The sequence below is a fragment of the Mustela lutreola genome, chromosome 4 (assembly GCF_030435805.1).
Source record: "Mustela lutreola isolate mMusLut2 chromosome 4, mMusLut2.pri, whole genome shotgun sequence".
In the NCBI taxonomy this organism is placed as follows: domain Eukaryota; kingdom Metazoa; phylum Chordata; class Mammalia; order Carnivora; family Mustelidae; genus Mustela; species Mustela lutreola.
This window is the reverse complement of record NC_081293.1, coordinates 116617364-116632052: the sequence shown is the minus strand read 5'-3', so window position 1 is coordinate 116632052 and position 14689 is coordinate 116617364. Positions and strand designations below refer to the sequence as shown.

At 40.3% G+C, this 14689-nt stretch overlaps 1 protein-coding gene across 1 annotated transcript in view; it reads right to left on the bottom strand.

The window, feature by feature from the left end:
* FBXL13 (F-box and leucine rich repeat protein 13) overlaps positions 1-14689 on the bottom strand; it is a 248616-nt gene that overhangs the window by 83350 nt on the left and 150577 nt on the right. The gene's annotated exons all lie outside the window — the stretch shown is intronic.

Here is a 14689-nt window from a genome sequence, read left to right as displayed (position 1 = left end):
CACAGCTCCCTTGAGGATTTTGGACATTTGAGAGTCATAGTTGATGCGTTTGTTCTTGCCTGCTTGGTTTTGGCCAATCATTTGAAATTGCCTGGATGCATTTTTTTTTATCCATATCAGCATCTTTGAGATTATCCACCCTATCTAGCACCGCTAAGTACCTGAATCAGGCATAACTGAAAAGAAAGCTTTAAGATCTTATTGTTGCCTCACATTGTGAAGTTAAAACAGAAACTCTCAAGCCTTTAGAGTTCCAATCCCAAATACTTAACAAAGGAATTTCTGTTTTTCAAAGTTAAATAACTAAATTAGTAGGGGAAATGTTCCATTTTTGAGTGCAGGTGTATGAGTATTATTTAACTTGTGTAGCTTTGTGAGAAATCATTTTCAGCACTGTTAGAGTTCTCACAGAGTGAATGGGATCATCCAATGTTACGGATGTCTCAGCTCCTAAATGACTTGCTCACACGTGATGACATACTACAACATGGCTGGAGGTGGGAACAGCAGGAGAAGAGGCAGGCTATTTGAAGGGGCTTGGACTTCTCCCGGACATTGAGGTAGCCTCCAGGCGATGAGGAAACACTCAGCCCCCTTGATTGATATCCCCCAGATTACAAAGTGACAGAGCAAGAACACAGACGTTGAAACTCTTAACCCAGGGTTCCTTCGGATTAACATTCTTCAACAGTAACCTCCATTTCAACTGTCCCGTCCCAGCTGTCATCAGTCTTTAAACCTAGCCAGAAAGACATCTGACTTCTCCAGTACTCAGTGGACTCTCTGCTCTTTGTCTGACCTTGTACTTCTCTTTCCATCTACACAAACCTTAACTATTTCTCAAGTTCCAATGACTCCAGCTACTTTCCGTTTCTTTCCCTTACAAGTCTAAAGCTCTCTATTTTAGCCATAACTCTTTCCTATAATCTGCATGTCTTAAGTCCCCCAAAGAGATGACCTTATACTCTTTTTCTTAAAATTTCTTACTGTGTTGGACAACTATTTGGGCCTGAATGAATTAAAATTAGGAGTAAGACAAATAAAATCTGGAAAAGTTTGGCTACAGACAAAACTGCAAACAATTCCAAGTCGAAGGTAAAGCACAGGCGAAAGCAAAGCAGTGGGAACACGGGGCTTGGACAAAGAGGCAAGATCACCCTTGGGCTGAGTAGGAAAAGTTTAGTAGGTAAGGAGTGATGGAAAGCTAATGGAAGACCCATAAGGCAAGAATGAGGTATTTGGTATTGTCCTGTCATGAATTCTTCTAAATTTTCCACAAGTATTCCCAGAGAAAAGTCCAGGGGAGATGAATGAACACTTAAAATCTGGAGATTGGAGTGGGGAAGAACACTGGACTTGCAGTCAACAGAAGTAGGTTTGACTCTGGCTCTGATTCTTTCTCCCTTGAAACAAAAGGCAGCTCAACCTCCCTGACCCTTAGTTTTCTCATCTGTAAAATGGGTATAATTATATAATTATATTCTCTCTCTCTCTCTCTCTCTCTCTCTCTCTTTTTTTTTTTTTTTTTTGAACTATTTGGGAAAACAGAATGGGGTAAAGTGTAGAAGTAACCGGTTAGTTAGCACAGTGCCTGGCATGTGATACTGGATAATAGTTTTCCTATTACTATTCTTTTGGGTATACTGTGCTCCCTCCGAGAAGTAAAGATTCAAGAACCAGAGGTAGAGGGCGCCTGGGTGGCTCAGTGGGTTAAGCCGCTGCCTTCAGCTCAGGTCATGATCTCAGGGTCCTGGGATCGAGGCCCGCATCGGGCTCTCTGCTCAGCAGGGAGCCTGCTTCCCTCTCTCTCTCTCTGCCTGCCTCTCCATCTACTTGTGGTTTCTCTCTGTCAAATAAATAAATAAAATCTTAAAAAAAAAAAAAAAAAAAAAGAACCAGAGGTAGAGGGCTTCGAGAGATCATTCTAGTGCATCCCTCACATTGCAAACATAAATAAGTGGTATGCCAAAAAGTACTGTGATTGTCTCAGTGCTGGACAGTGTCAGACAGAGTGAGTGTTCCCTAAGTGCTAGATGAATGAACAAATGGTCCTGAGTATCCCTGTCTATGGCAGAGCCAAGGCTAGAGGCCACCTATCCCCATATGACACATAATTCCAGGGATGGGAATTTTTTTTTTTTTTTTTTTTTTTTTTTTACAATACTTACAAATTCTTCCCCTTTATCTCAGACCCTGGGCCACTACCCTACCATGAGTATTTCAAATAATGGCTTCCCCTAAAAAAAGAAAGAAAGGGAGGGAGAGAGGAAGGGAGGAAGGGAGGAAGGAAGAAAGAGAGAGAGAGAGAGAGAGGGAGGGAGGGAAGGAGGAAGAGGGAGGGAGAAAAGAAGAAAGGAAGAAAGAAAGAAAAAAACTTTTTTCTCTCTTGCTGTCTTGGAAACTTATTTTTGACAAGATTTTCTGAACAAGGGAAAAAATTATAGCAGTAATCAGCCACAGCTGAGTGATTCCTTGCAATGCAGCCAAACACTTGGTGCTATCAACCAATAAGACTATCCAGAAAAGGGATGGGGAAAACCTCTAAGAAGAGCTTTTTAGTTTTGCCTTGGCATGAATCGCTTAGTTCTCTACATGGTTTATTTTACAATATCCAAAAAGACGCTTGGCTAATAATTTATGACTCAAATATTCATGCCAGAATCTTTTAGGCTGACCAACTATTAGTTGTCCTTTCTCTTCGCTGAAATAATGGTAATATAAGCCTGAAATTAAAAATTCCTCTCTTAGGGAAAAAGCAGAATACTTTACCATGTTAAAAGGCAGGACTTGCCCCAGCTGATACCTCTGCATTTTCTGTTTAGTATTCTTACAGAACTTGGGGTCTAATCCCTCTTTATTTAGTTGTTAAGTGGCCTTAGTCTGGACACCAACAAGAGCCCCGCCCCTCTGTTCTTTGCTGGTCAAACTCTCATTGGTTAGGAAGTTAGGGAAATTGGCCACACCAATTCTGTTCCAATTTCAAGTCCCAGCAGACAGCTACTGCTGCTGATGGGGACAGGGAAGATCATAGGAAGTTCTCTCCAGCTGTCTCTGGGTGGGTCTGAACCCATGAGTAGGACAGGACAGAGCTATCTGTGAAGGAAATGAGTTGTCAGTGAGCCATACAAAATGAAAACCGAAGTGTTGAGCACCAAGGACTAGCTCAGATCACTCTTTACAGGTCCAAGGTGGTTAAAAAAAAAAAAAAGAAGAAGGAAGCAACTTATCTCAGAGAGAATAACATATTACCAAGCTTCCACTTTCCACTTCTTCTTTACAACATTGTCTCAAAACCAGTTAGCTCAGCAACACAGAAAAGAGATATATGTAGGGCCAGACCCTCTGTGACAGCTAGAGGTATCTATCTTAGGTAGACATTGCCCAAGCTGTATTCCTGTACCATTTCCAACTGTTTCTCTCATTCAAGAAACATCATAACCAATGACTAATGGATAATGTGATGACTTTAGTCATATCCATATATCCTTCATGACCTCCTGGTGACCTCAGAGAAGCCTGGCTTAACAAGTAGAATGGATGTTGGAGAGAAAAACAAAGATTTTTTTTGCAAAACATGGAACATTTTGTTTCATTGCATTCAAATGTGCCACAGGCTTCTAAAATAGCAACTCTTCCCAGGGTCTGTGCTAAAGTTCTTGACAGGCTTTCAAATATTGTGTCCTCTCTGGTGAGAGGAAGAGAGGTCTAGTTATTATCCCTTTGATGATCCCATACTTTCCAGTCTATATATTCTTCGTGGCTTCCGCTCCTCTGCGTTTGCCAATGCACTTCTCCTAGGTACCCTCCCTGATCACTTCAGGTAGAACTGTTTCTTCCTCTTAGATCCCAGAGCACCAAACACCATCACCCTCAGTTTGAGTTTTACATCTTCTGACTTGTATAATAATTACTTACGCACATGTCTGATATTCCTGCCAAGGAACACAGACAGCATCTAATCCATCACGTCCTTTAACAGTACAACACAGGTGCTTAGACAGAGTATGATATAACAACTATTTGTTAGTAGACCAAGTAGTTGTTGAATAAATTGTTTGTAGAATGTAAATTAGAATTAATAGTTCCAAAGGCAGAGGGAGGAGGTAGTCAATATGGTCATTTGTTAAAGATCGCAATATTTCTCTAAAACCATTGGACAGCCAGTCACAAAAAGGAAAATTTCATTTTCCAGTGTGAGTGAGGAATTAGAATACAAGACCGGTGAAGGCTACAGATGCCAGGAAGGCAAGCATGGCATGCCAGCTCTGTGCACTCATTGCACAACAACTCAGAGCTGTGATCTGCAGAAGCAAGCTTGACCCTTCTTAAACTTTATCTTTCCTGTTTAGAGTACACAGTCCTGTTCTTTTCCTCACCCAATGGCCCAATCACTCACAGCTTCTCCTGAACTGTAATGGATGTTTATCTCCTCTTTGACCAAGAGAATCACAACATAATACATTCTCACTACAATACAATGAACCACGGAGCTACTTGGTTTATCTAGATTTATTGAGCTAGATGATGGCTTTATAGCTAGAGTTCTAACCATGGGCTTCACCTAGGTCCACAGGCACAAGTAGAGTTTTGTAAAGAGTTTATAAAATTCTGTATATAAGTCACGTTGTAAGATAGGGAACAGAGAATAAACCGAAATCTTTTTCAGAGAACACTAAAATTTTTATGAAACCTTTTTTCAGGAGTGTGAAACCGGATCTTAGTCCCCTGAGACTCATTTTGCCATCTGATTCTTCAAGATCTAAAAATTGTTGCCAGATGTTTCATTTTTTACTGCTTAATGTAATAAACATCCATATACAGTTTGCCTACAAAGAGATTGCATGAAGCTATGGAAGCTAATAGTAGGTGTTTGTTGTATTTCTTTATTTTTATTTTCAATAGGGCTATCATAAAGTTATAGTCAAACTAATATTATAATATCCATTTAAATTTATATGAGTTCTAGCTACAAGAAACATAAAATGATTTTCATGAATTTTATTTTTCCCCCAACGCAGTTTGAAGTATGATTCAGAAAAGACAGAAAGCATTCCTTTAATAGGGAAACTGAGGCACAAGAACCAGAAAAGCAGAAATTGTACTGTGACTTTTCTGATTCATGACTGCTTTTCCACCAGACCTCCTTCTTATTAATGACACTGATGACCACATAATTTTTTCAAAAAGAATAATACATTTTTTTTTACCATAGGCAGAATATAGAACTTTACAGTTTTACAAATAAATGAAAGTCTACTGGTATAGAGCCTGTTCTTCAGAATTAGTTAAGGTCAAAGTTCTAATCTCGGCCCAGACATTTTTTGAATGATCTTGGGCAAGTTACTCTGTCTTAGCATTATTTTCAGTGGTATGTGGGGCCAATTTACACAAGCTTGCAAGAGCAAATTGTTAAATTTTAGGATTAGCTTAGAGTCGCCTGGTTGGCTCAGTTGGGTTAAGCATCCGACTCTTGGTTTTGGCTCATGATCTTAGGGTTGTGAGATGAGCCTCTCTCTCAGCGGGGAGTCTGCTTCTCTCCCTCTACCCTCCTCCTCCTTGTGCTCTCTTTCTCTCTCTCAAATAAACAAATCAATCTTCAAAACAAAACACAGATTAAAAATTAATCATATAAATTTAAAATTAAATAAGTTATATTAACAAAGGTAGTGATACTCAAGCTTGTCACTTCCTATTATTTTATTACATGTTACTATTATCTGTGCTCTAGAGGATATTTATGTTTATTGCATCTGTATAGTGAAAACTTTACATAATGGTGTACTACTGCACCTCTCTTCTAACTTTCTCTTCAGTGACTTCTCATTGGTAACTTGAAATAGTTAATGGTGAAAATAATTACACCATGGAAATCAGCAATCATTGAAAATCAGGGCTTTTCCTGCTCCCTGCCAGTTGTTAAATGTTTACCAGAACACCATTTTTCAGTTCCCACGTCTCTCAAATGGGAATAATAACACCCACCTCGTCTGGTCTTTTATAAAGATTAAATGAGATAATGAATGTAAAACACTTACCTCAACGCCTAGCACCTAGTCAGTACCCAGCAAATGATAGCAGTTATTATCACCATCCATTAAAATACAGCATAAAGGAAAATCCAATCCAACAGATATAAATGATTTATAATTTTGAATTGAACTGTTGCCAATTCATTTTGGTGCATAATCTTATTTGCACCTGGTTTAGCTGGTCACACAATTCTTATTATTCCAATTACCCCTTACTCATAGCCTAGCAAATCTGTACCTCCACTCCCAGTTCTGTGCCAAGGACCAGACTTCCACACAGAAGCACAGACAGAATTCGAAAGCTGAAAAGTATCTCAGAGATCATGTAGCCCAAACTAGCCATTCTATAGACAACGGAACTGAGGCAGAAAAATCAAGTAACTGTCCAGAGTTGTACAAGTGGTTAGTAGCATAGCGAGGATTAGATGCCAGGTCTCCCCACTTCAGGTTGGGGCTCCTTTCACCATCCCACTGCCTTTTGCTGTGTGAGAGAGAGAAAAAAAGAGAAACTGCTTTCTACTCTTGCTTTGCTTATGCAATCTCCATTCTATTTGGCTAGTACACTCATTCCTGAGCACGACTCTGTGGCTTTCGCCCACGTCCACTGCAATCCCCAGAGGTGAACAAGTAAGACCTTCCATGATCTTTGCCTCTCTGGAAGGGGAAGTTGGAATTTATGTAGCCTAGAGATAAATGAAATGACCTTGGAATCTCCCCATTTGCAGTTTGCACAGCCTACTTTTAAGATTCGTGGGTCCCAGAGAGAGACTTAACAGTACAAGAACTACTGATAAACCAATTATTATTGCGTTGTGTCATTTGAACATTTCTGGGATACTATCCCTTTTCATTTTTGTTGACTTGTGTCTAGTGACTGAAAAATAGTTGATGAAGAAAGCACTTTCATTGTAGTATTTCATAGTTTCCTAGGCTCTTTTCTTCCCCTAAATCTAAAGAAATATCAGACTGCACCCTTACCAAGAAAAGACTCTGAGACTTTGCTCTGGCAAGTTGTCAACTTCTTAGTGGCTCAACAGACCTCCTGAGCTGTGCCCTGAAATTGGTTGCTGTTTCTTTTGTTCATTCATCAAACATTGCTCACAGTCTTACTACATGCAAGGTACTGTATTATGTGCAAAGGATACAGATAACACAGATAAAGGAGGCACCGTCCTGGCCATCAGGGAGCCCACAATGGGGAGAACAGCAGACAGATAAGCAGACCACTGAATGCATGGAGAATGCACAGTGAAAGTACAATGATAGAAGAATACACAGGAAGGATCATAACCTAGCTTGGGTCGGGGGAAATGAGGGATCGGTGAGAGCTTCCTAGTGACGGCTGTGATTGAAAAAAGCCTCAAAGAATATGTAAAAGTCAATCTGATGAATGGGAGAAAGGGTCGGTATGAGGGTGTCTAAGGGCAAAAAGTGAGCCTACTAAAACAACTGAGGCTGGAAGTGACTGGTTTAACTCTCTTCAATCCAAACATATCCATTGGAACCTTGGCCTTCATCTGGCGCCTTCTTTCACTCCATGCTCAGAGTTGTTGGTTTTCTAGGCATTTGGATTTCAGCCTAAGACTGGCTACAGCCCTAGCCTTCCTTCTCAGCATAGCTGTGGTCGTTCTACGCTTGGCTTCCTACACAGTGCTGTAACCCACTGCTACATGATACATAAATCTTAGGAGAAGTGGCCACCCAAAGATGATATCAACAGGAGAATCCTTGGAGTTACACACAAACAGAACAAAGGATAAAGGGAAAGCCTAACCAGGAATCACTGGCCTCCTCATTGGGACTTTCCCATGGACAGCTAGGAAAGCTTTGTCCTCTCCATTAAAACTCTTCATCCTACCCAGATTTTCTATTTTGAGATTTTGAAAGAAACAAGAACTTTTGGAAAGTGCAAAAATTAACAGGGAACTAATGTAGGTGTCTTTGGTGCATTTTAGCTGATACCTTTCTATCGATTTACCCATTCATCATGGGGGGACTTTTGAGCAAAGACTTAGAGGAGGTGAGGATAGCTGCAGGAGGAGGATTCCAGGCAAGAAGAGAATGGCAGCGCCAAACCCCCTGAGGCAAGAGCTCTTGTGCTGAGAGAGCAGCAAGGAAGCCAGTGTGGCCAGAGCAGAGTTGCTAAGTGGTCAGTAGCAGCAGAGGACAGATTATATAGGTCTCAAATGTTCTTCTGAAGTTTTTCTTTTATTGAGTGAACGGGATGCCTTGCCAGGTACTTGAGTAGAGGAAGGACATTGGCTTGGGTTTTAAAAGGATCACTCTCATTGCTGAGTTGAGAGAAGACTTGTAGGAGGCGGAGGTGAAAGCAGAGAGACCCGTTAGGGGGCCATCATAATAACACAGGCAAGAGATGATGATGACCCGGGCTGGGGTGGTAGCTGCGGAGGTATTGACAAACGTTCAGATCCTAGGGAGTTCTGGAGTCCCAGCCAGCTGGCCTTCCTAAAGAGTGCATGTGGGATGTGAAGAGAATGAGAAGGTCCGAGATAACATACTGGTTTGCTAGATCTGCTGTAACAGAATACCACAAACTGGGTAGCTGAAACAACAGAAATGTGTTGTCCTACAGTTCTGGAGGCTAACATTCCAAGATCAAGATGTCAGTGGGGTTGGTTCCTTCCCTCCTTTAATGTGAGGGAAGGAAATGGTCCAGGCCTCTCTTCTGGCTTGTAGATGGCTATTCTCATGTTCATGTGGCACTCTTCTGTATGCATATATCTGTGTCCAGATGTCCCCTTTTTATTAAGGACATCATTCATCTTGGATTAGGGCTCATGCTAATGATTTCATCTTAGCTAATTACATCTGGAACAACCCTATTTCCAAGTAAGGAGGTTATAGGCATTGGGACTTCAATATGTGAATTTGGGGGGTTACATTTCAATATGTAACAGATAACTCCAAGGTTTTTGGCCTCAGCGACTATATACAGGGAACTGTCCTTAAGTGACATGGGAAAGGCTGACGGCAGAGCAGGGAGTTGTTTTTTAGAGCTGGGATTTTTTTTAAGATACGAGTCTAAAATTTGAGGATTGGTTTGGAGATATATATTGTATATATGTATCTGTATATATATCATCTACATGCATATTACTTCTGTAAACATGTATTACTTCTCTCTATATAGTGTTATATACCTATATACACTTATATAAATCATAAAGATGACTTAAATACTCACTGCTATTTTCTGAGAAAGAAAGAGGACTTACCAGGATAGAAACCCATTCTAGTTTTGAATGTTGATCTCCTGCCTCTCTAGTAGTTACCTTAATAATAGTGCTGTTACGAAAATAAATTATGTAGGTAAATATAAGGAGTAAGGACGGAGGGCCACAGCATTAGCTTCCCCAGAGAAATCACGTTGATGTGTTTTCTAAATCATAAAAGTGTCATTAGGATTGGGACGGTCAGTTTAGAAAACTAACAATATTGAACTAACAATATTGACAAAAACCAAACTTACACATACTTCATGACCCACCCATTCAACTCCTGTGTGTAAGCTCCATACAAGTGTCCACTGTATTTATAGAAGGACGTGTACCTGAATGTTAGGAGAACCACAAATAAGCCTAGACCTACACTCTCCAGGCTCTGCAACCTCAAGAAAAACAGCATTTTTTTTTTTCCCTCAATGTTGAATATCTAGAAGGATTTTGAATGGTTCTGGTAGGGTCATCCTCCTCTCCTGCAGCTCTCTCCTCACAGCCACAGCAGAAGGAGTTAAATGACTCTGTGGCAATAGGAAAAATCCTAATGGTTACTAAGGAGTTACTCTATGAAGCCACTGTTCTAAGCATGTTATACGTATCAAATCATTTCATTTACACAACACACTTATGAGGTAGGTACTAGTATTTTCCCCATTTCATAGATATGGAAACTGAGGTATACAGAAAGTCTGGGGAATCTGCCTCAGTCTCATAACTAGTAAATGGCAAACTCGGGATTAAAATGCAAATACCCCCGAACCCATGTTCCCAAGTACTCTTATGTACTGCTCTCAAGTTGCCACGAGTGACAGCTCTGCAGAGCCACAAAGAACAGAGAGAAATTCCTGAAGCAAAGTATGAGGTACAAGGGAAAAACTACCAATGTTTCATAAAACAGGTCATTAGTTTCACTATTTAATTAAACATGAATCCGAATATTCAGTAAACATCTGATAAATGTCTACCATGGGTTACAGTACACACCATTCTTCAGAGCAGAGAATAAGATGGACCCATTCACTGTCACCAAATGTCTCCCTGACTGTAGATATCGAAGGGCCACAGGAAAGGATACTTTTCTTTTCTTTTCTTTTTTTAAGATTTTATTCATTTATTTGACAGACAGAGATCACAAGTAGGCAGAGGCAGGCAGAGAGAAGGAGGAAGCAGGGTCCCTGCTGAGCAGAGAGCCTGATGCGGGGCCCGATCCCAGGACCCTGGGATCATGACACTGAGCCACCCAGGCGCCCCAGGATACTTTCTTTTCATAATAAAACCACTTTGTCTCCAAAAAGTCTTCCCAAATTGTGTTTATATATAGGACTTTGTTTTTTTAATTCTTTTACGGTATAAGCTTAGATTTTATATCTTTGGGTAAACAGTAAGTAAAGAAGCAGGTATATTCAATTTGTTCAACTGATTCAGCCAGAATTTTTTGTTAAATGAATGTAAACTGGTTTTTTTCCTTCTTCTTCTGAAAATAGTATAATGAAAATGTTGCACTCTGGCTATGAAAGAAAATTTTTAGTTAATTTAAAAAAATAAGGGGATGGCTCCATAGCTCAGGGGTTAGAGCACTGGTCTTGTAAAAAAATAGTTTACCAATGGCAGCCTGTTGGAATAAGAATGCTATTATTCAACAAATATTTATTAAGTGATTGGGTATGATTTAACCTTACAAATGATCAGAGAAATATAAATTTAAACATAAAATATCATATCCATGTCAAATTGGCTGAAGTTTTTTTTTTTCACATAATATTCTTATGAAGATACCAGAGATTACTTTACATTTATGGTAAGTTTATATTGGCCGCCTTTGTCATGCATGGATGGCCTTAAAAATAATTATGTCCTCTGACCTTTTCACTTCTACAAATTTAGACCAAAAATTGCATAGATGTATGGAAATATATGGCTATGAGATTTTTCCTCAGAAGTTGTTGATGATAGGGACGCCTGGGTGGCTCAGTTGGTTAAGCAGCTGCCTTCGGCTCAGGTCATGATCCCAGCATCCTGGGATCGAGTCCCACATCGGGCTCCTTGCTCCGCAGGGAGCCTGCTTCTCCCTCTGACTCTGCCTTCCACTCTGTCTGCCTGTGCTTGCTCTCACTCTCTCTCTCTCTTACAAATAAATAAATAAAATCTTTAAAAAAAAAAAAAAAAAAAAAAAAAGAAGTTGTTGATGATAGCAGAAAATGGTAGGCCAATAATGAATGGTTAAATACATATTGGTATCTCGATACAACAGAATACTATATAGCTATTAAAAGTATGTTACAGGAAAATATTGAATAAAATAGAGAAATGTTAACTTTATGGAATATCAAATGAAAGATATGTGGACTATGTAATCCACTTTAGTTTAAAAGGAGTATCAGTGTACATAGAGAAAAGCCCAGGAAGGCTCACCCTGAAATGTGAATAGTGTTTGTTAGTTCTGGGTGGTGAGTTTTCAGATAATTTCAATTTTTTGCTTCTTACTTCTTGTATTTTTGGGTTTAACATTAAAAAGGGAAAAAAAGGTTTTAAAGCAAAGGTTTTAAAACCTGAAAACAGAAAGCTCGGAGTGGGAAGTATATGGTTAGAGGTTTGCCGTGGATAGTGAAAGAGCTCGCAAGACCAACTCTGTCCTCAGTCAGGACTGAGCGAGCAGAGGCTTTTTTGCAAAAAAACTGACCAGAGGCATCACCTCAACCACATTAAAGACGCAAGTACACACGCAAGTTCATGTGCAAATGCTGGTACTCATTAGGAAATCAGTCCCATTACTTAATGCACCTACACTGTTTATCCAATCCCAGAAGAATGCAGAGTATTTCTAAAACATGTGTAATTGATTTTCACTTTTCTTTGCAGTTCTCCGCCATGTGTTTATTTATTTATTTTTTTCTAACAAGTATCGTTAAAATACTTTCACAATATTGTATAAATACATCTTTCCTTTTTGGGGCAGCCATGACGGCATTAGAGTTTAGCCCTTGACATACTTTATTTATGTTAATCCAGAGCTCCTAGAAGAAAGGATGCTGTTTTATTCATCACCACAGGCAGTATGCAGCAGGCCCTCAGTTAACGCCAGCGAAAGGCAGGTAGGTGTGATCTTCTATTCTCAAGTCTTTTTGTTTTATTAGGACCTTTCTTCTTGGACAGAGACATTAACACATGACTTCATAGCACAAAATTCCAAACTTATAAAAAGAAAATAGTTTCCAAGCGGAGAAACTGAGAATCTGTGAATCATCAATTTTCCTTCTTTGGAACGATTTTTGTAGGGTCGTATCAATATATGTAGGCCTGGAATATGGAAACTGTCCTCACACCCAGAGCTGGGGAGGTAAACGGAGCCTCCGTGTAGAATTTAAAGAATCCACGGAAGCAGTAGCCTCCAAGTTGTACCAATTCTCTCTGCATCTAAAGCAGCAGCCATTTTTAAGTTATCTGTGGTTCATCACAAGCCCATTTCTTACTTCCAGTGCACCTAATGGGGCTTGGTTCCAAATGGGACGATTTCCAGTGACTGAGACAGTGTCTGACACCTGGAGTTAAATCTCTGTTGAATTATTAAATAAACAAATGGAAGTGGAAGACAGATGAACAAAGGAAATTTAACATTCTTTTGCCTAGTGATGTGAAATACTAGTTTCACTGTGGTTTGAGACTTAAAAATTAAGGGACAACCAGGAAAAAAAATCTATTCTTTATATATTCAGACCAAACTTAAATACCCACTGAGGACAGGCGGGTGATGCTGTTGAATGGTTAGCTGTAAGGGCCTGTGTGGGTCTTACGGAGTATCGGGGAGGCCAGCATGCTCCATTCCAACGGGGTGAGGCCAACTCAGTCCCAGCCCTTTGTGGCCGTGTGGCAATGCAGGCCCAGTTTCGCTCGTTTTCCCAGTTTTTTAAGAGAAACCTGGAGGGTCGCCTGGGTGGCTCAGTCAGTTAAGCAGCTGCCTTCGGCTCAGGTCATGATCCCAGCATCCTGGGATCAAGACCCACATTGGGCTCCTTGCTCGGCCGGGAGAGCCTGCTTCTCTCTCTGCCTCTGTCTACTACTCTGTCTGCCCGTGCTTGCACTCTCTCTTTCTCTCTCTAACAAATAAATAAATAAGGTCTTTAAAAAAAAAAGAGAGAGAGAGAGAGAAACATGGAAGTCTAAATTTCTTTATGAAGACTCCAGAATTTTAAATGTTGGCTCAAAATTTAAAAATTGATACACTGTGTGCGTTTTGCATGCATGTCTGGCCAGAGGCATATTGATGTGAAACCTCTTGTTTTGACTTTACTGTAAGTGAGACTATTTCTCCTTAGGATATGTGTATGTGTGTTTGTGCATCTGTGTATGAACTGTATGTTGTTGCTACAGTCGTTACCTTGTGGAAACTGAGAAGAACAAGGAGGCAAGTTATGCTCTAGGGGAAGGTTTTTAAGCACTGGCTGAGCTGGTGGAAAATCCTAGAGATGTATCATTAAAGGGATGTGTCAAGCACATTGATTTATTCCTAAACTTGCAAATATTTTTCTCTGTGATTAGGCCATTTGTGTTTGCTAACTGACACCCAAAGCAAAAGTAAGCAGCTACCCTCCCACAGGGACGGGGAGACACCAGTGCTATTTCCCTTAATGACTACATATCCAAGGGTGGTTCCCCTTGAGGAAGACATTCCTGGGTTGTAAAACCATCAAGAAGTTTTTAATGAGGTTTTTATCTATCTCCAAGACAACAAAGAAAGAATATACAGTTGCAAGTTTTCTAAAATAAATGCTCTAAGTAAAGGGTAGTCAGGGGTAGAGTTTAGTCAAGCTATAGAGAATTTTAAGTCCATCTCAGTCTTTTAAGAGTGATGGTAGAAGGGCTCCTGGGTGGCTGAGTGGGTTAAGGCCTCTGCCTTCAGCTCAGGTCATGATGCCAAGGTCTTGGGTTGAAGCCCTGCATCGGGCTCTCCGTTCAGCGGGGAGCCTGCTTCCCTCTCTCTCTGCCTGCCTCTCTGCCTACTTGTGATCTCTGTCAAATAAATAAATAAAATCTTAAAAAAAAAATAGATTGATGGTAGATTTTGACATTTAGCAAGCCACACACCCGTAGATCGGAAATAAGTGTAATTTCGAGATGTTTTAAGCCTCGCTTGGAGCCCTCTCCACCTTTTCCCTGCATTCTCCCTACTACTTAGTGTACCAGGGAGCCATGGAATGCCAGTGACAGTGAGTAGCTAAGGTCTGTCCATTTAAGAACTTGGAGGAGAAACCGATAATATGCCTGTATTCCCTCCAGGGGACTCTACCTACCCACGGATGTACCAACTGGTGCTTATAAGGGCACCAGTACCAGGTGCTTTCACTAGGTGTACAACCTCGGGAGACTTGCTCTCTTCATTTCTGAATGGGCATAATCAGTACACACGACATAGCATTCGTATGA